The sequence below is a fragment of the Natator depressus genome, chromosome 7, assembly GCF_965152275.1.
Source record: "Natator depressus isolate rNatDep1 chromosome 7, rNatDep2.hap1, whole genome shotgun sequence".
Classification (NCBI taxonomy): Eukaryota; Metazoa; Chordata; order Testudines; family Cheloniidae; genus Natator; species Natator depressus.
In genome coordinates, this window is record NC_134240.1 from 45,939,147 (window position 1) to 45,963,672 (window position 24,526).

The following is a 24,526-nucleotide window of genomic DNA, read 5'->3' on the forward strand; positions in this document are numbered from 1 at the left end:
TTTCTACTGGTGAAGTCTGTAAGTGGTCCAGCGAGTGCAGGGGGCCAGGTCAGGGAGCCTAGAGCACGGGGCTGGGCCAGGGATCCCAGTACAGGGTGTTGGGTCAAGGAGTCTGGTGCAGGGTTCAGGGCCGAAGGGGAAGGGGTACAATGCTGGGTGCTGTATGGGGCAGCACACCATCTGGTGCTGGGCCGGGATGCACAGCGCAGGGCACTGGGGCGGGGTGCACAGTGCAGGGGGTTGGGGGGCACAGTACAGGGGGCTGGACTGGGATGCACAGTGCAGGCACTGGGTGGCACAGTACAGGGCACTAGGGGGTGCATAGTCCAGGGAGTTGGGGGGGGGCAGTGCAGGGGGCTGGGCTGGGGGGGCACAGCGCAGGGTGCTGGGGTGGGGCACAGTGCAGGGTGCTGCAAAGTACTGCCCCAGGGATCATGGTACAGAATGTCACTCAGGTTATTAGCAATGTGCACCAGCAGTGGTTTGGGTTCACATCCACCTTTCTGGCCCTCTCCCATTGCATATGGTTCAGATCAGGGGGAATGTTGTGCAGCGTGAGGCTGGGGAGAAGGATCCGGCCGGGGTGCAGAGTGCGTGGAAGGAGCTGGGAAATGCCATGAGAAGAAGCTTTTTCTCCAAGGACAATCCCAGGCTGGTGACAGCATCTAGCAGGGCATGTTGGGTATCACAGCCCCATTGCTCAGACCCAGAGCTCAGCAGCACAGCTGGCCCCTCCCATCTCCATCCCCTCTTAGGAAGAAGATCACCTTGGTCTCTGAATGCTAATCAGCCCTCCCCCCAGTGTGATTCCAGCTTTCAGCTCCATCAGAGCCCGTGGAAACAGAACAGGTCTTCCTCTGGTCTGCATGCACCTGGAGGTAGGAAGCAGCCTACAGCAGAGAGGTGAGGGGATGGGCACAGGGTTGAGGGGCATTTATAGACTCAGGAGAGCACCAGTCCATCCCCCTGCCCCAGCAGGGTTAATTATCCCTGTACCATCCCTGCTGAGCTGAATTCCAGGGGCACATCTCCTCCAGGCCTGAAATGCCACCCAGGGTTGGCGGAAGAGGTGCTCTTTGCATGGGCTGCTAAACAAGGGCTCTGCTAGGCATGTTTGTGAAGAGTGACACCAAAAGAGGGCAGGGTGGGGACCCCTTGCCTCCCCCAGCCAAAGGGCCCTTCCCAGGGAGATGCTGGCAGGAGCTCCCCAGCTCCAGTCTGTGTGTAGGGGTTGGGGTGCCAGGCTCTCCCATGCCCAAGGCTCTGTCTGGGTCTTAGCAGGGAGTTTTGCCTGGCTCTGTACGGGGAATCAGTGTATCAGATCAAACAGCAATGAAACCAGCTGTGGCCCTGCTAGACCCTGGGACACCAGCCCAGCCACTGCCCTCTTGGAGCTGGGGATGCTCAGGCTGGCCTGGGGCAGAGGCATCTCTCCAGAGCCCAGCCAGCTGCCCAGGGGGGTGGTGGGCATGTGGGATGGGCCCCCAGGGGCTGCCAGGCAAGGCACACTCCCGAGCTGGGTGGGCTGCAGCCCCCAGGTCATTTGCCAACCGAGGCAGCATCCCTGGCCCACAAGGAAGCCCCAGGCAGAGAGCATGGCTGGGGGTGCCAGTGGCTGGGTGAATCACCCCCCTGGCCCAGCACCAGCCACAGCAGGGCAGCCAGGGGCTAAGGGGGAGCCTGGCTGGGAGTTGAGCAGGGATTGCTAGTGCATTGGAGGGGGCACGGCCAGGGCTGCAGCCTCCACTGCTCTCCAGGGTACCCCTGGCCACCATGGCCCCAGGGGGCAAAGAGGGTTGCCCACTGGAGGCTGATGTGACCTTCCAGCCCAGCTGGCTCTGGCCCAGGGGCAGCTCAGGGCCCTGCCACCCGTGGAGATGCAGGCTCCATGCTGGGCCAAGGGCTCTGCGCTCCTGTTGCCACCGAGGCTGTGGCCAGGCAACAGCGGGAGGGTGCAGGGGCAGGGGTGCCTGGAGGGGGCGCAATATGGGGCCTGAGGGCAGGGGTGCCGAGGGGTCGGTTTGGGGCCTGAGGGCAGGGACTCCCTCTGGGCCACCCTGCCCCATGCCCAGACAGCACTGGCTCAGTGGGGCCTCTCTGCTGGGCACCTCTGTGGGGGCGGTGCCCCCTGGTGCCATGAGCCAGTTACCCCCGAAGACCCCGTCCCTTAGGAGGGTGGGAGCCGTGGGGCTGCGCCCCCACCCTAGGACACCCGCCACCCACCCCCCTCGGAGAGGGACAGTGCCCAGGTGCGCCCGCGGCGCCGGGCGCTTGGGATCAGCACCCCAGGCTCGGACAGCTCCTTGCTGCGCGCCCGGCCGCGCCAGCTGCTTGGCTTGGGCGCCTTTGGAGGAGTTTCCAGCGGCAGCCAAATCCGCGAGCATCAGGGAGAGGGCGCGGGCGCGGGAGAGCCCCGCTCGGCAGCTGAGCAAATCAAGAGCCTTCAGCACCAGCGCGGTGGGCAGCTACTTATGCAAGAGCCAAGGACCGAGAGGCAGAGCCCCTCCAGCACCGGGCGGAGACAGCAGCTCCCCAGCCAGCGAGCCGGCAGCCCAAGTCCGCTCGCCTCTGCCTGGCTCCGATGGGGAGGCGAGGAAGAGGCTGGCCCGGGAGGGGACCGCTGCTTCCCAGTCGCTAACAGGTCCCCTTGCTGCCCAGGTAAGCGATTGCTCTCCATCGGCATCTCCTGCCACAAGGACCCTTCCCTTCCCCGTGCCCGCCTGGGGCAAGGCAACGCAGCCCGTCCTGGGGGCTGCAGGGGGCTTGGCTCTGCCACGCTGCCCTCTGGGCACCCGCTCGTCTTCCCCAGAATCAAGGGGCTAGTGCTAACCCCTCTCCCCTGTTAGTCTGGATGTGGGGGCAGCCGTTGCTTGGCGAAGGCTTGCTAAACCTGTACATAGCCTCGGTGTCTAATGCTATTCTTCCCGGCAGATTGAAAGGCGGCTACCAGATTGGACTGGGAGCCGAGCAGTGCTGTGTGCCCGGCACCCACTCCCAATTCTGGCCATTCGGCCTTTTCTGAAGTTGACTTGGGGGGCTGGGCGGGCGGTTCACTCCAGAAATAATTGTATTCGTCCGATCCAGACTCTGCCCCCCCCCCATCTTCCCGGGAGCTCCGGGGCAGCAAAAATATGCCTCCTTGCTGCTGGCTTGTCTCGGAAAGAAGGGGCTGCCTTTTCCATTTGATGCCAGCCGGGGTGGCCCTGTCTGAGCAGGTTTTGCTGCGTTTGAACGATTCAACGTCCTTCGTGGGCAAGACGAAAAAGTCTGAATAGATTAAAACGCCTCAAAAGGGCTGACGGCTCCGCGTGGCTTTTAATAAACAAACCGACCAGGCAGCGAGATGAAAGCAGAGAGGAGAGCTGGGAAGGGAAGAGAAGTGTGAAGGAATCCGGTAAAATAGAGACACTTGTTTCCTCCTCTCTCCTTTGCACAGAGTCTAGAGCCCTAATTCAGGGCTTGTACAGAGCAGCCCCCAGCCACACAAGGTAACTTGGAGCCCTCCTTCTGTTTGGCCTCGGTATATTCTTTGGTTTACCCCTCCACACACTCATCACCCCCCAAATAGGTGTAGGCTGCGCTGAGGGGAAGTTATTGACAGATGTGTTTGTTTTTATTTTCCTCCAGTTTTTCAAGCCAGTCACACAATTAACAACTGACCAAGTGAGCAAAAGTAAATGACTGGCTGGGGGGGAAATCTGACCAGGAAACTAAGTCAGTCTTTCTTTCTTTCTTTTTCTTTTTCTTTTTCTTTTTTCTTTTTCTTTTTCTTTTTCTTTTTCTTTCCTTCCCATTAGAACAACTACCCAGAAGCGTGGTGGATTCTCCATCACTGACAATTTTTAAATCCAGATTGGAGGTTTTTCTAAAAGCTCTGCTCCAGGAATGATTTGGGGGCCGTTCTCCGGCCTGTGCTATACAGGAGGTCAGACTAGCTGATCACAACGGTCCCTTCTGGCCTTGGGATCGAGGAATTTATGAATTTCCCCTTCACCTCTCTAATTCTTTCTCTCTTTTCTACATGAGAGGGAAGAATACTCTTTTGCAGCTTTAAGTGTTAGGTCCCAGCAAGGCTCAGAGGTATTTGCTATCTATCTAGAGCCAGGGGCATGCTATAAAGACAATGCTGTAATATTCCTAGGGGGAGAAAAGGTGCTCAATTGCCCTCCAGTTAAAAAGAAATAGCCAGATGAAGTCTGCAATCTAATTCATGTAAAACAAAGTGCATTATTTATCATGCCATCTGAAAAGCCCAAACTCCTTTATCTTCAAAAAGTTGAGTCTGTTTTATAAATGCAAGAGAAAAGTTTTAACTCATTGCACCCCATGGATGCCTTTGAATCTTTAAGGATACTTGTAAGAAAGGCAAATGAGAAATCAGAGCACATTGCTCATTTTTGCCGCTGATGTCTTGTGAATGCGTGATTTGACCAGCTATTCGAAAGAGCAACCTGAATTAATTTGTGTGGAATTAAAATCACCCTGGACAGTCATCCATCAGACAATCACTGACAGACAATCACCCTCTCATAAAGCAGACCCGACAGGATGTCTATTTTGGGGCAATTTATCGAAATGACTGATGGCGTCAATTAAGCACAGGGCCTGTGGAGATTGGGGCTTGCTCTCAGAGTCTCCTTGTATGTTCCATATCTCAGAAAATCACCAAGAAAGGAGCCTGAAGCTGCAGTTTCAGCTGTCAGGTGAGAAGACTGAAGAGCAACAGGAGAGCTGAATGAATGGTAGCACACAAGATGTGCGGCGGGTTGGGGGGTATATTTGTTGTCTTTGCTTTTAGATGTAAAACCCCTTGCCTGCTACCCTCACAAATTGACTGCCACCAATCCCCTTCCAGGCTTGTGTAACATTTGGAGGGAATCTGGTGACTCCAGTACTGCTCTTTGAACAAAAACATGCAAAGACAAGGACCTAACTACTCCTAGAGGAGCAGGGCTGCCAACTGTGGCACCATCTCTCAGGGTCCCAATTCAGGAAAGCATTTAAGCATGTGCTTCACTTAAGTACATGCTCAAAGTCAATGGGATTTACAGATTAATAGATTCATAGTTTCTGAGGCCAGAAGGGATGGTTGTAATAATTTTGTCGGGTCTCCCCTATAATACAACCCACGGGATATCCTTGAATTAATTCCTCTGTGAACCAGAGCAGATCTTTTAAGAAAGCCTCCAATCTTGATTTAAACATTGCCGGTGCTGGAAAAATTCTGGATACCTTATCTCCACTCTGAATGGATCTAGCTTAAACTTCCAGCCATTGGATCATATTATACCTTTGTCTGCTAAATTGAAGAGCCCATTATTAACTTATTTGTTCCCCATGTGGGTACTTATAGACTGTGATCAAGTCACCCCTTAACCTTCTCTTTGTTAGATAGATTGAGCACCTGGAGTCTATCGCTGTAAGGCAGGTTTTCCAATCCTTTAATCATTCCTGTGGTTCTTCTTTGAACCTTCTCCAATTTATCCACATCCTTGTTGAATTGCGGGCACCAGAACTGGACACACTGGCCCAGCAGCTGTCACACCAGAGAAAAAATATAGAAGTAAAACAACCTCTTTACTCCTACTGGAGGTTCCTCTGTTTATGCATCCCACAATCACCTTAGCTGTTTTGGCTACAGCGTCATGCTGGGAGCTCACGTTCAGCAGATTCTCCACCACAACCCCCAAATCTTTGTTAGAGTCACTGCTTCCCAGGAGAGAGCCCCCCCATCTGGCAAGTATGGCCTACGTTCTTTGTTCCCAGATGTATCATTTTACATTTGGCCATGTACTGTTTGCTTGCACCCAGCTTACCAAGCATGCTTAAAGGTAAGCACTTTGTGTACGCACCGTATGCATGTTTTCTTGCATAGGGATGAACATATGTATGTGCTCCACTATTTTCCTGACCTGGGCCAGTTTCTGAGCTGAGGTACATCAGTGCAGCTCCATTAATTCAAGAGGAGTAGATCCATTCACGCCACTGAAATCAATGATGCAGTGCTGTTTCACACCAGCTCAGGATCTGGCCCGTACTGGCTAAATTCAGTTTTTAGGTTCATAGGAAATAAGAAATAAGGTAGTTCTAGGATGGTAGAGCCATTTAATGGGCAAGACTGAGAGGGATAGAGCAGCTAACAGAAACCTAGGACCCCTGGAGAAGAGAACCGCTTGAGGGAGACTCGAGTGCCAGGCATGGTTGTGATTTGAGAAATGGCTCTGCTTGAACAGGACAGTGACTAGAGCCCAGGTTGAGATGTACGTGGGGAGTTGGACACAGACACTTTCTTTGTTCCACAGACTTCAGGACTAGAGGGAAAACAAAGGCAGCTTAGGGCTCTTCAGAATGAATCGACGTGAAGGCAAATGACATCTCGCCTACTACAGCAAGGGAAAGTGACAGAATGGGCCCTAGAGAACCCCAGAATTACTCCGATTATCTCCTTCCATAGGCCCTGCCATCCCAGGAGCTCAATGCACCTGACAAACCCTTAATGAATTGACCCTCACAGCCCCCCTATGGGGCAGAGAGTTTTATTATTCTCCATGTGACCAGAGGTGAAAGAGAGGCATGCACAGGTGAAGTGACGTGCCTAAGGGCACATAGCAAGGCAGAATATGAGCCAGGACTAGAACCTCTGACTACAGGACCAGTGCTGTAACCACCAGGCAATGCTTCCTCTCTGGTGGCCTAGTGGCTGCAGTGTGCACTGCTGGGGTTCAGACGATGGACAAGAGGGACTCCCTGAGGTCATGGGGGGAGGGTGCAAGAGGGGAATGTATCAGGCATGGGGGGCCTCAGTCAGGCACAAGGGGGGATTGCAAGAGCATCCTCCACTCCCCTAGGGAGACTGTGTCTAGCCTAGCATCTCTCACTGTCGGGATGCCCCCACCCCCAATGTTCAAACTAAATATTCTCTTTGTTCATATCACTCCGTTGATCCTAGGCCTCCCCACCACGTGCCACATAAACGATCCCTTGGCCTCCTTGGTGCTCACAGACCTCAGACCCCGTAGGCTCTTACGTGCCCCATCTTTCACCATCTCTTAGCCGAGCTCTAGCTATTTAGCTCTTTCAATCTTCCCTCATAAGCGATCCCTTCCCTGCAGCTCTCCTCTGAACACCCTCCCCTTTGCCAAGCTCTCTCCAGCCAGGAGGGGCCCTGGCATCGAATGCAGGGGGCCAGTCCAGAGCTTGGTGTGGCGCTCTGCCAGTCTCTCCAGCTGAGAATCCAGAGCTGGATTTGTGATGTGGTCACACCAGGCTGGATGCATCTCTGTATGCAATCCCACCTGGCACTGGGCCTATTAACTATCAGATTGCACTGCAAACTTATCACTGATTCGCTGTCTCCTATCACCCTCTCAGTATTCAATGGGGAGGCTGTGTGGCCTAGCGCATAGCGCACTGGCCTGGGACTCCAGAGACCTGAGTTTTAGGCTGTGCTCTGCCACTGGCTTGCTGGGGGACCTTGGGTATGTCACTTCTCTGCTCCCTGCCTCAGTTTCTCCATCTGTAAAATGGGGATAATGTCATAAAGCCCTTTGAGTTCTATGGCTGAAAAGTGCTATGTAAGAACTCAGCACCAGGGACAGATGAGTTGTTTTCTGACCCGCCCAAATCTGCACTTGTTGGCTGCAACCCCCATCTCCCACCCATGGGGTTGGCTCTCCTTCCTTGCCTGTTGGGTCAGTGTGGTCATGGCCACATGCCCCATGCCTGCTGTGCACCTCCCCCTGTGTGTGCGCGCTGTGGAGTGAGGCGCACTGGATGCCTCAGCACACTCGTGCCATAGCACACACAGCGTAGCGAGGTGGCAGCCACCAACAGGAGCAGGGCATGCATTTGCCACCGTGCCAACCCCACGGGCAGAACAAGGCAGACCTGACCCTGCCGGGCCACAGTGCTCAGTGACGGAGTCTGACCCACCTTGACACCGAGACGTGGAGGCAAGGACATGGTGCCAGTTGGCCGGGCGCTGATCCTCTCGGTGATGGCAGAAAGGATACGGCTCGCCAGTTGCAGGCGCTTAGCGAAAAAGGCAAGCTCTGTCAGCTGCTATTTGAGAGCAAACTTCTGATGCCAGAGCTGACAGTGGCTGTAGGGGCCGGAGCCACGGCTGTGAGCCAAGCAGGCGCCGGTGAAAGCCAGGGTTGCCTGGGACGAGAGGGGCATTCATCTCCTCCCTCGATTATTAGTGCACTCAGCCCGTCAGGAACCCACAGCCCTGGAGGTGTGTGATTTGGAGACACTTTGCCTGAGCTGCCCGCACCTCCCTCGTGCTCCCTGTCTCTCTGCCTGGCTGACCCCGTCTCTCAGCCATTACCACCTTTCAGATCCCATCTCCCGTTTCCTGAGCCGTTCTGCTCAGCCATATTTGTGAAAGGCAATAAAGTAATAATTCTGCTTGGATTGCCTGAGCATGCCTCGTTGCGCCATCGCACTGGGGGTGTCAGCAAATGCTTAATTTAAGGAAGCCGGCACCATCCTATTTATATCCCATTCAGCCTTCCACTCTGAAGCAACTGGGCTCCAGGCCTAGTGTGCTCACTGCTGCGGGGGTGGGATGGGTGGGACAGGACTGGGGGCTGCAATTAAAGGACCAGACCTGGGTGCCAAAGAGCAAGTTGCTAGTTAGAAATCCCTGGGCTTCTCGGAGTTACCCCTGGGTGCTTATTCTTGCCTGTGCCTGCCATGCTCAGGGTGACTCTGGGCTGTGGGAAACACCCCATCCTGTCCATTCTGTACCTAGTAGGGCAGGGAAAGGACAAAGGAGGGGCGCTGTGGATTGCTGCAGATCTCACACACAGTCACTGCCAGGATGGGCTCCTGCATGCAGACAGCTGGACTCCAGGGCGGCCAGCCCGGAAAACCTTGCTGGGATACAGCAAACGAAGTATGCAAGACTCGGTGCCATACGACAGTGTGTTGTAATTTCAGTACACACCAGGCTCTGACCCTCAACGGCTGCCAGGCCTGGGTTTTCCCAGCTCTCCCACTGACCTGCAGTGCAACCTTTATCAAGTCACTTCCCTGCTCTGGAAGGCGGGGGAGCTGGGGAGCAAGGACAGTTTGCACCCACTGAGGAGCTACTTCCTGGGCTGCTTCCCCCTCCCACCGCTGTCTATTTTGTCCAGTTATACTTAGCTCTGCTGGACAGTGGCTGGATCTCAGTGGCAGCAGGATGGGACCCCGATCTCAGGTCGAGCCCCTCAATGCTACTGTAATGGCAATGCTACTGCTAATAATTGGGTCCCTCTGGGTCCATACCCCTGAAGGACCAAGAAGGTGGCAAATTGGGAATAGAGCCAAAGGGGAAGAAGAACCAGGCAGACTTTTCTCCCCAGTGCGTTTCTGTTCCAACACAATGTAGACAGCAGCCCCATCCAAGAAGCAGCACAAACTGAGCTGGAAAGACCCACTGGATTTTGTCTGTGGCCTGGAGCCTGGAAAAGGGCCGGCCGTCTATTTAGTGCAGTGCCTCCTTCCCCGTGAGGCTGGCTCTGTGGCCGCAGGGCAGGGCTGATTCCCACCAGAGAGAGAATCAATTGCCAGCACCAGGTGCAGGTATTGCCCAGACAGTTGCATTATGGGAAGCAGCTGCCACTGGCACTGCTAGGCTGCTCTGGTGCTGAATTTTCTTTCTTTCTTTTTCCTTTTCTTTTCATTTCTTTTCGTTTCTAGTAGGCCTATCACCATAACACCCAGCCACCCTCTATTCCCATGTGTCCTTCACTCTGGAGCCAGGCCTTCCCGCCCTGCTCGTTAGCATCAAGGCAAGAGGATCAGTGCTTCATTAGTGAATCCCCATGGGATCTGTAATGCCAGTGCCAAGTGTGTCAGACGTTCACCTCCCAACAGCCCTGGCTGGCTTGCGGGAGATGAGCATGCCCACCCCCTTCGGCGTGCTCCACCCAGAAGCATTGTTTCTCTGATGCCTTCTCCAGCAGCTGAGAAAGGGTCTTGAGGACTAGCCCGGTGAACCACAGAGAAGAACATATCATTTGGTGGCTGCAGTGGGATCTGGAACAAGCTTTCTGTATCTCGCTGCCGCAAGACTCTCCAGGCCTGACTCTGCTCGTGCTTGCCTCAGTTTTACACCAGTGTCATGACATTGACTTCAGTGGTAGTCACCCCTGACTTACACTGGAGCAACTGAGAGCAGACTCAGGCTCTCCTCCGCTCCACTCCCCATCCCCACTCCTTTCTCGCTTGTCAGTGCCTCTTAGCTCCCACTCCCTTGGCTAGTCTTTAATGCCAAGAAGCACTTTGGGGACGCAGGGCCAGATCCACAGTGTGGCTCTGTTGACTCCAGTGCAGATTATATGTGTGACTGCCCAGACACTGTGCCCGCTCATATCAGCTGTAGAACCGGCCCTCTCTTTGTGCAGAGGACGCTCTGCAAGAGAAGGGGTGTGAGCGGCATTGGCTCTATTTGTTTAATGTCACTATTTAGGCCCAGGGCCAGAGAAGAGCCAAAATCACTGGAACCTGGCCAAGCCACAGGGAAGTGGGGATGCTAGCTCTGCGGCATGTCTATCTCATCCCTGGGAACCGGCTGGCGCTAAGCAGGGGCATTCCCCTGGGGAATCTGAGGGCAGGACTTGGTTGATCAGGGGAGCAGCTGCACTCTGTGGCATGACCTTGCATTGATTTCCCATCAGATATGGGAGGGCGGCTAACGCTAGTCCTGGGTGGAACGGTAGGGTTGAAAATCCATCTTTTGGTTGAAAATCCGTTTTTTCTATAACAAACCATTTGTTGGAATCAGAGCACAATGTTTCAGTTTGATCAAAGCAAAACATTCTGATCGACCCCCAATGAAAATCTTTTCAGCAATGTCTTTGGCAGGACATTTTGAAAATGGTTTGGGGTCGTTTTGGAATGGGGAAGAAAAGGGCAATTGAGGAATTGCCCTTGAAATGGAAAATCCAGTTGCCTCCCAGCTCTAGCTGATGCTGCGCCAAGCCATGTTGCCCACCAGCAGGGGGCAGCGGGGCACAGCAGGAAGTGAAGAACTGCTGGAGGAATTTCCAAGGAGGCAGAAGGGGACAATGACCAGAATGGTGTTTAGCCTGGACACTTGGGCTAACGCCGCTGCTCTGCTGAAAAACCTCCAGAGGACTCCAATGACCACGGCTGGTGGCCAGGACCTGGGCTCGATGTCTCACACTAAAGACATCAGCGCAGTGTCCCCTGCTGGGTGTTGGTTCAGCTCTGCCGGAGGGAGGCTCGCTAACCCTGCCCGCTGCTTGCTCTGCAGAGATCCCCTAAGACAGGTACTGGCCAGACCCAACCCGACTTTGATTGACATGACACCGACACAAGGGGGCTGGCTATAGACAACGATAGTAGCGCAAATAAATGCTGCTTTAGTGCTCTCCTCCTGCAGAGACCCTAATGTTTTAACAGGGCCAGTCGGCATCCTCATGCCCTCTGGCCCAAGAGGGGAGTGGCTCAGCCAAGGGCACACAGCGAGTCAGTGCCAGAGCCAGGAATAGGCCCAGGTGCCCTGCCTCCTGCATGGCACCCTTCAGTGGCCACCATTGCTGCTCCTCGATCAGCCAGTGGGGGCGCTGTGTGGCATGTCTTCCTTCCTCCCAGGCCGAATGCTCTGGCTGGGCTGGGCTCCCAGGGCCAGCTAGCAGTGGCTAGGCATGGGAATGAAACCTGGGTCCTCCCAGGTTTCTGAGCGCAGAACCTATTTAACCCACAGAACACGGTCTTGGATTCCTCACTCCACCTGTGTGCCCATGCACATGCAGGAACCCTCACAGACAGCAGTGTGAGGGGGCACGGGCCTGCTCTAGCAGAGAGGAGGCTAATGAGCTCATCTGGGCTCAGCCAGCACTAACCAGGCGCACCTGTCTGGCTTGGAGCAGGGGCACTTAAAAAGGGAAAGCTTGCCCCAGGAAGGGGTGGGGGAACAGGAAGAAAACCCACTGACTGCAGAGGTGAGGTCTATGCTGCAATTAAAACCTGTGGCTGGCCCAGGCCCAGGCCCTGGCTCTGGCTCTGGCTCTGGCTCTGTTTAGTTGCAGTGCAGAGGTTCAGGTTTGGGTCTGGAAGGGTCCCAGAGCTCAGGCTGCGGCCTGATGGCCAGCATCTACACCACAATGAAACAGCCCTGCAACCCGAGCCGGCTGGCACTGGCCAGCTGTGGGTGTCTAATTGCAATGTAAACATACCCAGAGACAGAGCACCCCAAAGGGAGACAGTTGCAGGCTTCGCTGCTCCTGAAATGACATGGACCAGCTATGAAGCAGGGTCTCCCAAGAGGAGGGGCTGGAGGTAGACACTATATCAGTTGATAAGCCATGCCCCAATGGGTGACCCCAAACGACAGCCAAAGGGAAACACCGCCTTCCTTTGCCTTGCTTTGCTTTGACTCGGATTCCGCTCTCTCTCAAGGGAAAGAGAGACAAGGACTTTTCTTTTGTTGTGTGGAGAACCCCTTGAGCCTTACAAACATTATAAAACTTGAATTGGGGTCTGGTGGGGGCTCAGGGAGCCCCAGCACAAACAGATGTACACAGTGAGAGACACATATGTACACAGAAACAGACGTACACACAGAGAGACAAGGGGTATCTTTTATTGAACCAACTTCTGTTGGTGAGAGAGACAAGCTGTCGAGCTTACACAGAGCTCTTTAGATCTGGGGAATTCACTGAGAGAGTCACAGCTAAATACAAGGTGGAACAGATTGTTTAGCTCCTAAGTAGTTAACACACATTTCAAGGGACCATTCAAGGTGAAGTGGCCAGTTAACAGCCCTCCAGTCATAGGGAGGAAAGGGGTGGGGGGTGGGGAAAGGCAGCTGGGGGTTATTAGTGGGTTATAGATTGTTTTAATAAGCCACAAATCTAGTGTCTGTATTCAGTCCATGACTTTTAGTGTCTAGCAGAGTTATGAATTTAAGCTCCCAAGCTCGTCTCTTGTAAGGGTTGCGCAGGGTTCCTTTGAGGCTGAGGACTGAGAGGTCAGATACAGAGTGATCGCTTTGGGAAAAGTGTTCGCCCACAGGTGTGATGGTGCTCCGATCTTTTATCATTTTCCTGTGTGAGCTCATTGACAAGCGTAGTGATGGGCTGGTTTCACACCCACACACTCGTAATGACACAGACGTCCATATACAGAAAGGTATGTGTACGCGTGCATGCACGCACACGCAGAATCATGTCACTGTGTTGGCTGGTGAGATTATAAACCTCACACTGAAAACAGCTCCTATTAATGGGTGAGTTTTCCCTACTCTACTTTGCCCCAATGATAAAGTATTTTGAGACCAGTTTGTAGTGTCTCAATGGGTTTCAGAGTGATTGGCATTCTCCCAGCCCAATCCACGTCTCAGAACAAAGCCTGCTTGGGCATTGCATTGTGGGCTCTCAGCAGCCAGAGAAATGAAGGAAATCAAGTCTACTATGCAGGAATTTTGTCACTGATCCATCGGTGGTGGGGTTCTGGGAGGCTGGCTATTGGTCTGAACTGCTCACACACCGATGTACAGCAGCTCCATTGTTGCTGGCGCCACGTTAAATCGCAGCAGTTAGGGCCCAACTAAAGGCTTGACAAGCCCGTGTTGGCACGGCGCCCCCTGTACTGCTCATGTCTCAGTCTGCTATTGGAGTGTAGGGACGCCATGTGCTCCACAGGGGTTTGTTACGGGCCGTGGCTTGGGAGTTCTGGCCTGTTATTGTAGGGTGGCCCCGGGAGCCCTGGGTTCTGCGAACCCTGCTCTGTTATTGTAGGGTGGTCCAGGGGCCCTGGGCTATGCAAACCCTGCTCTGTTATTGTAGGGTGTCCCAGGGGCCCTGGACTATGCGAACCCTGCTCTGTTATTGTAGGGTGTCCCAGGGGCCCTGGGCTATGCGAACCCTGCTCTGTTACTGTAGGGTGGCCCTGGGAGCCCTGGGGTATGCGAACCTTGCTCTGTTATTGTAGGGTGGCCCTGGGAGCCCTGGGCTATGCGAACCCTGCTCTGTTATTGTAGGGTGTCCCAGGGGCCCTGGGCTATGCGAACCCTGCTCTGTTATTGTAGGGTGTCCCAGGGGCCCTGGGCTATGCGAACCCTGCTCTGTTATTGTAGGGTGTCCCAGGAGCCCTGGGCTATGCGAACCCTGCTCTGTTATTGTAGGGTGTCCCAGGGGCCCTGGGCTATGCGAACCCTGCTCTGTTATTGTAGGGTGGCCCTGGGAGCCCTGGGCTATGCGAACCCTGCTCTGTTATTGTAGGGTGTCCCAGGGGCCCTGGGCTATGCGAACCCTGCTCTGTTATTGTAGGGTGTCCCAGGGGCCCTGGGCTATGCGAACCCTGCTCTGTTATTGTAGGGTGTCCCAGGGGCCCTGGGCTATGCGAACCCTGCTCTGTTATTGTAGGGTGTCCCAGGGGCCCTGGGCTATGCGAACCCTGCTCTGTTATTGTAGGGTGGTCCAGGGGCCCTGGGGTATGCGAACCCTGCTCTGTTATTGTAGGGTGGCCCTGGGAGCCCTGGGCTATGCGAACCCTGCTCTGTTATTGTAGGGTGTCCCAGGGGCCCTGGGCTATGCGAACCCTGCTCTGTTATTGTAGGGTGTCCCAGGGGCCCTGGGCTATGCGAACCCTGCTCTGTTATTGTAGGGTGGCCCTGGGAGCCCTGGGCTATGCGAACCCTGCTCTGTTATTGTAGGGTGGCCCTGGGAGCCCTGGGCTATGCGAACCCTGCTCTGTTATTGTAGGGTGGCCCAGGGGCCCTGGGCTATGCGAACCCTGCTCTGTTATTGTAGGGTGGCCCAGGGGCCCTGGGCTATGCGAACCCTGCTCTGTTATTGTAGGGTGGCCCAGGGGCCCTGGGCTATGCGAACCCTGCTCTGTTATTGTAGGGTGGCCCAGGGGCCCTGGGCTATGCGAACCCTGCTCTGTTATTGTAGGGTGTCCCAGGGGCCCTGGGCTATGCGAACCCTGCTCTGTTATTGTAGGGTGTCCCAGGGGCCCTAGGCTATGCGAACCCTGCTCTGTTATTGTAGGGTGTCCCAGGGGCCCTGGGCTATGCGAACCCTGCTCTGTTATTGTAGGGTGTCCCAGGGGCCCTGGGCTATGCGAACCCTGCTCTGTTATTGTAGGGTGTCCCAGGGGCCCTGGGTTCTGCGAACCCTGCTCTGTTATTGTAGGGTGTCCCAGGGGCCCTGGACTATGCGAACCCTGCTCTGTTATTGTAGGGTGGCCCAGGGGCCCTGGGTTCTGCGAACCCTGCTCTGTTATTGTAGGGTGGCCCCGGGAGATCTGGGCTATGTGAACCCTGCTCTGTTATTGTAGGGTGGCCCTGGGAGCCCTGGGCTATGCGAACCCTGCTCTGTTATTGTAGGGTGGCCCAGGGGCCGTGGGTTCTGCCCTCTTCTGAAACTCAGGCCCATCAGTTCGGGAGGAACGTGGGGGGATGTACGGGAAATGTACTCACTAAGGGACCAGACACTGAGCGGACCTGCTGAGCAGTGGTGCTGTGAGAAGCTGACTCCTCCTGGCAGAGACAGGGACCCACCTTGGCCGACATGTGACCGCAAGGAGGGCTCTGCCTCCTAGCAGCTGCAATGCAGGGTGCATGGATAGTGCTGGGGGAAAGTGTCTGTGCATCTCTCCTGGAGCTGGACATGACCAGTGAGTGTGGAGACAGCCCAGCTCTCAGCACACTGGGACCTCAGATTCCCCTGCCAGCCTGAGATGCCAGGCAGGCCCCTGCCTGGAGCATCTCTGGTGCCAGCCTGGGTCTTCCCACCAGCACTACATGTGACGTAATAACAACCCTGGGCCAGGCCGTGATTCCTGCCGTGCTACCGGCAGGCAATGCCAACCCCACGCTGGGTTGATGGGAAGGCTGGCTAAGCAGGGGCATGGCCTAGCAGGAGACAGGGAGATGGGGTTTGATTCCTGGCTGTGCTGCTGCGTCAGTGGGTTATTAATTCCCTGTGCCTTGGTTTCCCCAGCTGCAAATTCAGGATAATGGTCTTTAGTTATAATGGTTCTTCTTATCTCACTGGGGTGTTGGACGATTATTCTTTATGCTCGTAATTCATTAACGAGCATAAAGAATAATCTACCCATACCTTGCCAACGTTATCCCCTCTCTATCTGGGCTGCATTTCTCTGAGTCTCTCTAGTCTCTGGGTATCAGATAGCCTTTGCTAGGCACTGTGTAAAGGCCAGTGCAATCTCAGTGCAATCTCACCCGTCCTTGCTAGTTACCCTGCCCCTGACTGGGGCCTGTTCTGAGTCTCAGATTCCAGAGCCTCCTTCTTTTCCTCAGGACTGCTTGGCTGTTGGGCCTCATCAGGGATCCGGAGAAGTCACTGCTCCCAGTTCTGCAATCTGGGCCCCTGCAGGGGTGGTTCGAAGGACGGTGTCGCCTCCAGCGCCCATGCCCTGCTAGAGGCTAAGCCTTGCGCCGCCTCCACCACCCATGCCCTGCCTGGGGCAGAGGTTCCGCAGCCCCTGCTCCATTCCTTCTGCCCTGCCCATTTCTTTAAAGCCAGTCATGCCATCTGCATTTGCTGCTGGCCCAGCCGGCCAGCCCACTCCAGCTGGACATGACACTGGGGTTGTGGGGGAAATGTCCTGGGGTAACTATAATGGTTGCTATGGCTTTGTGGGGCTGAGGCCTTGGAAGGGAGGCAATCAGGCAGCGAGTTTCCTGCCCTGCTGGCCCTAGGCTGGAGAGGTCTCAGGCTGCCCTGGGAGCTGATGACTCAGTGCAGGGCCCAGGGCTGGCCCTGCCATCCGGTTAGAGCAGCCAGAGGGAGCCACTCTCATGCTGCGTGGTGAGGGCTGGTGATGGGCTCTGTAAAGCCCACGGTGGCCTTATTAGAATCCTGGGAGGTGGGTGGGCACAACCCACCCACGTCTAAAGGCCCCTCCTTCCCCAGCCTTGCGGGAGGGACCACTGGACCCAGGAACCAACTGAATACAGGGGACAACTAATGAATAACAGAGTCAGGAGGGAAGGTAACAGGTTCAAAACTAGGGATCCAGAGCGGGACACCAAGCAGAGAACCACGGACAGCGCCCATTGCTCCTCAAAGCTGTCTAGGGAGCCAGTGGACGCCCAGAGGGACTTTGCCCAGATGTGTGAGACCAGGGAAGAGTGGAAATAGGCCCCACAGTTGCAGAGCACCCCCCCATCTAGTATCTTCCTCCTGGTGTTGAAAATAGGCACTTTGGCCAGGGCCGGAGGAGGTTGACGATGAGGTCTCGTGACTTCGTGGGTCCACGGACAGGGTGTGCGAATATAAACAGGTGGGGGAAAAGTGCAACCAGAACTTCAACAGGAGGTTCTGGAGGCTCCGGAATAGGGGCTGCAACCTGGTGCATTCAAGATAAGGGTTCATGTGCCAGGGTTTCCCCTCATGCCGCTGGAGGGGCAGGTGGCGGGGATGGGGGTGAACTGCTCCAGGTACACACCCGTGCTCAAGGCTCCATGGAGGAGCTGCCAACCAATATCCCCAGCTCGTTGTGGGACCAGGGTGGAATAGAGGCTGGCCCACTGGGGTTCCTCACCCTCCACAGGTGGTAAATAGTCCCACCAGGTGGTATCAGGGCAGTACACAAGGGTGAGGAAGTGAAATGTGTGGAGCACGAGTGTGTACAGTTGTTTCCTTGGCACGGATTGTGGAAGGGAGAGAGCCGGGAGGGCTTGCGGGACAGGGGCCCGATGAAAAGGTCCGGAGGGCCTGGGGTGAGGGGTGGGTGGGGAGCACCCTCTCGCAGTACCTGCTCAAGGGCAACCCGAGAGGTGGGCGACAAGGCTGCCCCCACCTCCTGGAACACGCGCAGGGAGGTCAGGAGGGTGGAGAGCCCCATGCACCGACCGAGCACTTGGGGATCCACCCAGTCCCCCCTGTCATAGTCCAGGAGGTCTCCGATTCTGGTGATTTCTGTCAGGACCAGCCTCTGGCGCACCTACTGTGCCACCTGCACATGAAGGTAGGGGATGTGTACCAGGGGCTCTGCGAGGAGGTCCACTCCCTCGGTGGCCACAACGGACCTGGTTGCCGAGAACAGCTTCCAGGCTTGGAGGAGGTCATGGTAGAAGACCGACAGCTTGGAGAGGTCTCGCAGAAGTCCCCTCCAGCCCACAGTGGCAGTGAGAGGCTGGCTGGGCAAGTTCCTCAGGGTTTGTCCCGCTCACAATAATCTAAATCCGATACCAAGGAGAATCCAAACTGGCTGCGGTCATCTTGCTTGGTCCATGGTTCTTTCACGTTACCGCTAAAGTGCTGGCACAGTTTAGCATTTCTGACTGGCCTGCTCCACACATGGGTTTCATACCCGGATCACTCTTTCCCTTAGGGGTGAGATTTCTTGTCCAGAAAGTTATGCCAGTACGGCCTTTAGTGTGGACGTGTTATATTGGCATACAGGGGGGCCTTATCCCAGTATAGGTGATTGCCCCTTCCTGTATGCACCGTTGTATTGGCATCACTACCTCCACATGAGGGGGTTGTATTGCTTAAACTACCCCAATACTGTTAAAGACAACACCCTTTGTGTGTAGACAAGTCCGCATGAGTGTTTACAGCATTAGAAGTAGAGAGCAGTGAAGCCTGCTGCCAGCTCCTTGCATTCAAGCATGTGAAGGAAGAGGGTTCAGGTTGGAGAGAAGAAGGAAGAGGTGGGGAGGGAAAAAGAGAAGCTGCAGGATGAGGAGAGATGCAGGAATGAGGGAGAAAAGTGGGGTATAGAGGAGAAAGAAAAGCTAATCGGAGAGAAATCCTAGAACCAAAGGGTTAGAAGGGACTGCAAGGGTCATCTGGTTTAACCCCCTGTCAAGACGCAGGATTTGCTGTGGCTAAGCCATCAAATCCTGGGAGATCCATCATTTTCATTTCACAAAGACCCAGGAAGGGCGTTCTGGTCAGCTTCTGTTCTCCGCTCGCTCGTGTTTGCTGTCCTGCTGCTGCTCTTTCCTGCCCCTAGTGGGTGCATGGCTGCAAAAGAGAAGAGCTGCCTGGAAAATGCTCCCATCCATTTTTAAGCAGGAAATTTGAAAAAAAATTAATTAAAAAAAAATTCCCTATAAAAAATGTTCCTTTATTTGGTGGAAAATGGATGTGTTTTCAGGTTTCAAAACCTGCTTTTGTCAACGTGTTCAGCGTTCGGGGAAGGCTTTGGCTTTTCAGAAACCAAATGATGTTTTTTAAAAACTGAAATATTCTGCTTGGAAGATTTTCAGCTGAGAGCTTCTTGCTTGTGGGCCGGGAAGGAAAATGTTGATTGAAAATCCTGCAAAAAATGTTCATTTTGGTCAAGAAGCCATTTTTCCTTTTAAAGCCATTTTTCAACCTCCTCTACAGCTCGGTAACTTGGGGGCTAGTTGTTCCATTGCACCTGCATCCACCCCACTTGTGGGTGCAAATCCCAGTTTGTCTACACACACCCCGTCACCGTGGGGGTGTTATGGTTTTACCCATCCCTGGGTGAGTCACTGGCAGCAGGCACTGAACCGAGGATTTCTGGATCTTAAAGCCTATATTGAGTGAACTGAAGGACCCAGTCCTCTTAGCCAAGGTTGTTGCAGGCTACTGGACCTCTATCTGTGGCCCAGCCACTGCTAGAGGGGGACAGAGCGCCACACAAAGTGGGGGTGCAACCACTGCACCCTCCTTTGAAAACTTGCTCCAGGATCTCCCAACAAGATCACCTCTTGGAAGTACAGTATCCAACTGAAGACAGCGCAAGGGTAGCACCTGGGCTCTGGACGGTTCGGCTGGCTGGTGTTTCTTTTGTGCTATAGAACGTGGCAACACGCCCAGCTCCTGGGAGGAGTGTGCGCCAGGAGGGTTGGGAGGGAGCCGGTGGAGAGCTGCCTGTTTGCAAGTTGTAAACATTTATTACTGACGAGCCTTGTAGGGAAAATGTGTAAACAGCAAGGAGTGCGAAAGGCGTGTGATTGGGGGTGAGCTGAGCAGGTGTTTGCAACTCAGAGTGCATGCAAACAAACAGCACAGCAAATGGGGAGGTGTGAAGTTTGAGGAAGGCAGAGACTCCACTCCTAGCTGAGCGCAGGATTCCCTTGGGATTGTCTGTGTGCACGTAATAGCTCTAGGAGAAGGGCAAGCAGGGCCAAGGCCTCGGTTCACTGCATTGTCTGCTGCACAGGTGTAATAGATCGTCATGTATTAGGCTTAGCACTCAAACAGTGTTTCTCATGCATGGATCTCAAAGCACTTTGCAAAGGAGGCTGAGTATGATGGGAGTATGACTATACAGATGGGTAAACTGAGGCACAGTCACTACTCTTCTTCTGGAGTGTATGGTGTGGAGGGGAGGGATGCTGGATAAAAGCATTGCCTATGAGTTAAAGAAGTTAGCATAGGTACCAGGAAGCTGGGCATCTAAATGAAGAGAATAGAGCAGGTTGGCACTGGATGTTTAGATGCCACCCCTCTGACAACTGTCCTGGGAGAGATTCATAGATGCTAACGCCAGAAGGGACTATGTGATCATCTAGTCTGACCTCCTGCCTGGCACAGGCCAGAGACCTGCCCCAAAATAACCCTTAGAGCAGAGCTTCTAGAGAAACCTCCAATCTCGACTGAAAAATCTGCCCCGCCCTTTGGTTAATTACCCTCACTGTTAAAAACTTACACCTTATTTCCAGTCTGAATGTATCTAGCTTCAGTTTCCAGCTATTAGATCATGTTCTACCTTTCTCTGCTAGATTGAAGAGCCCATCATCGCATATTTGTTCCCCATGTAGGTACCATGCTAGGCTGACCTTATGGGTCAATCTGAGGTGTGACAATAGCATCTCTCAACATACCCAAGCTAGCTGTGATCTAGGTTGCACAGCAGTGGCAGAGCCAGGACCAGAAGCCAGGTCTCCTGACTCTCCTAGTCAAGCATTCAAACGCTAGACTGTAACACAGACACCGAGCGAGAGGAAGCAGTGGGGAGGGAGTGAGCAGTGAAGGGCTCTCCATGAATAATGCATATGATGAATTGACCCTCTTCTCCTGCTTGAGGAATCCCTGTGAGCAAATATCATTGCCTTGCATTCATTTTTTGCTTGAAGTTATTCAGTGGTGAGGTTTTTTTGGTTGGTTTTGTTTGTGGGTTTCTTTGGTTTTTTGCAAGCTCCCTTTATGTGGGAGGGCTGGTAAGGGCGAGGTCTCTGAGTGCATCAGGCTGGCTGCAGGTAGAATGCACCCCAGTGCGGAGCGCTGGGACAAGGACAAGGCACTGCTCAAGCCCTGAAAATAAGGCTTACGAGGGAGTGAAGTGGGGTCCAGACCTTGTGCTGGGCCTGTGGATTTCCTCCATTTCAGCTGAGCTGAGTGCTGTGAATGGACAGATGTCATATGGTATCACTTCTGTCACCTGATTGGATGAATACCTCTGGCGTGTGAACACTCATGCATGTGTGACATTAACGTTCATCATTCCTACCAATGACACTTGGCTGCAGGGATCTATGGGCGGGGAACGGTCTCACCGCCCCAGGTGAAGTCAATCCATTGAAACACTGCATTGGATTGCAGTGTCTGATCCTGACATGCTCCGACCAGGGGAGCCTTCACCAGCCCTAGACGAATGAGCCCTGGCATAGAACTTTTCCTACTGAAGCCACCGGCAAACCTCCCATTAACATCTGTGGAGGTGAGATCAGAGCTAACAGAGAGACCAGTGACGGTGCCTCATTCTGGTCTGCACAAGGCGAATAATTATCTAATTAATTTAATTCGACTTGGGCAGAAGTGATGTCAACTTTTTAAAATGAAAAATGGCCTTTTGTTCAAAATTAATTTGTGGGGTTTTGCAAGAACACTTTTTTTGTTCCAAATTTTGTTTTTTCAGCAAATGGACTTCTTTATTTTTGGGTTTTAGTGAAAATGAGGGGCAATACATTTACCAAACCCCAAACAATTGTTGGTTTTAACATTTTCATGGGAAAACACAAACATCTGGGAAAATAATTTTCACAAAAAGCGGGGGGGGGGGGGAGGGAGGAGGGGTTCCAGGCATCTGTCAAAACCGTCCACAGAAATCCTTGTCATGGCGCGACCCAGCTCTGCCAGTCACTCACCATTAACCGTTCAAAATGGATGGATTCTGACAAGGGCAACACAGAGGTAGCCCAGCAGCCAGGCTCTGATATACTGCAAGCTTCCTTCCAGCGTTAGAAACTTGCTGGTAGAGCTGGACAAAATCTGGAAATCATTTCCTGGAAATATTTATTTGAATTTGTAACTGAATTAGCTTCAGCCATTTTGGGTCTGCTTGTTTTCCATGAACATTTCAGCCACTGAGTCTTACCGACTACGAGTGTGCAAGGGGGCTGTTGATTCCGTACTGAGATTTAGTGGGTTTTTCTTGGTTGGCCCTCTCCCAATATCAGGAGAAAGGGAAGGGCTGATAAGAAGTCAGGATCGTAGGGCTGACAGGTCCCCAGGCCACCAGGAAGAAGCCAGCACTCTAGTCAGCTGGATTGACTGATGAGGTCAACTGGAGAAGCATCAGTGTAACAGTGGTGGGTTGAGTTTCCTTTTCTCATGTGCGCTGGTCTAGGAGGAGAGGGAGAGATGGCCCCTTTCCCAAAGTCTGCTGAGAGACCCTCAAGTACCAGATCCAGAGGGGGACGTGGCCTGACAGGAGGCCAGAACAAAGGTGGCACACTGGTTCTGGCACCCAGAGTCCAAACTCATAGAATCATAGAATCATAGAATATCAGGGTTGGAAGGGACCTCAGGAGGTCATCTAGTCCAACCCCCTGCTCAAAGCAGGACCAATCCCCAATTAAATCATCCCAGCCAGGGCTTTGTCAAGCCTGACCTTAAAAACTTCTAAGGAAGGAGATTCTACCACCTCCCTAGGTAACGCATTCCAATGTTTCACCACCCTCCTAGTGAAAAAGTTTTTCCTAATATCCAACCTAAACCTCCCCCACTGCAACTTGAGACCATTACTCCTTGTCCTGTCGTCTTCTACCACTGAGAATAGTCTAGAACCATCCTCTTTGGAACCACCTCTCAGGTAGTTGAAAGCAGCTATCAAATCCCCCCTCATTCTTCTCTTCCGCAGACTAAACAATCCCAGTTCCCTCAGCCTCTCCTCATAAGTCATGTGTTCCAGACCCCTAATCATTTTTGTTGCCCTTCGCTGGATGCTTTCCAATTTTTCCACATCCTTCTTGTAGTGTGGGGCCCAAAACTGGACACAGTACTCCAGATGAGGCCTCACCAATGTCAAATAGAGGGGAACAATCACGTCCCTCGATCTGCTGGTTATGCCCCTACTTATACATCCCAAAATGCCATTGGCCATCTTGGCAACAAGGGCACACTGTTGACTCATATCCAGCTTCTCGTCCACTGTCACCCCTAGGTCCTTTTCCGCAGAACTGCTGCCTAGCCATTCGGTCCCTAGTCTGTAGCGGTGCATTGGATTCTTCCGTCCTAAGTGCAGGACCCTGCACTTATCCTTGTTGAACCTCATCAGATTTCTTTTGGCCCAATCCTCCAATTTGTCTAGGTCCCTCTGTATCCTATCCCTACCTGCCACCGTATCTACCATCCTGGGGTCATGCCTCCGGCAGCACATCCAGGTCCAGGAACGAGACCCCAGACTCATGAACTTGTAAAGTCCAGACTGATGCACAGAAGCTTGTCCAAGCTGTTTGCTGAGCTGTGCAGGATTCATTAATCCCCAAGGAAATGGTTTTGGTGTAAATACATTGTATATGTGGCTACGTGATTATGGGTTAAAAGGGTGACAAGTGAGTTGGGAGTATCCTGGTGTAGGGGACCCTCGTTCCTGCCCAGAGTTCTCCACAGAGAGACTGAGGTAAACACCTAGGAACTCCTGGACTCAGTCCTCCCTGTTCAGTCCCCTTTAGATGGGGCAGGGAGGGAAAGTCAAGGTGGGCAGGTACGGGGGTGCAGTGAATCAGGGCAGGGACTCAGATCCTGTCATGGCTTGGTTTAGTTGGGGTATGGTGTGTCATGCCGTCTGGAGTAGCTCGTGAGCTTGAGTGCCTACCACAGAGCAGACTGTCAAAAGCAGAGCCAATGCCCCAAGCTGGTGGTATGTTCTAGAATTAGATTTCACCAACCCAATACCAAATGAAAACTCCCAACGTCCTGCAATAGTCTTATAATGAAGTCACAGCCACTCCCCTAGGCACTCCAGTCTACCTTGCCAACCAGGCAGACTGGACATTGATAAATAGTCACACCAAAAATCACAAAACATTCAGGTTGCACCCAGTCCCAAGAGACCAGTCACTCACCCAGGTCAATTTCTAGCCCAGATCTCACACCAAAGACAACGCTGCTAGATACAGGGGTGTACACAATGTAAACATGGGCTGGGACAGTCTAATAGGATATGGCTAAGTGAAAACAAGGCATGCAGTTTCTCATTAGTTTTCATGAAGTTTGAACACCAAATACATTCTCATATATTTAACAATCACTTTGATCTAGACTAATACACGGGTGAGTTGTCCTGGTTTCCAGCAGTGAGTTTGTTGGGTCTCAGCCTAAGCCTTGGGCAG

At 53.5% G+C, this 24,526-nt stretch overlaps 1 protein-coding gene across 1 annotated transcript in view; it reads left to right on the top strand.

The window, feature by feature from the left end:
* Positions 1-2,443: 2,443 nt before the first annotated feature.
* Positions 2,444-24,526, top strand: part of GRM2 (glutamate metabotropic receptor 2) — a 74,256-nt gene continuing 52,173 nt past the window's right edge. The window contains exon 1 of the mRNA XM_074958304.1: positions 2,444-2,658. The gene's annotated coding sequence lies outside the window, so the exon portion shown is untranslated. The remainder of the gene's footprint in view (positions 2,659-24,526) is intronic.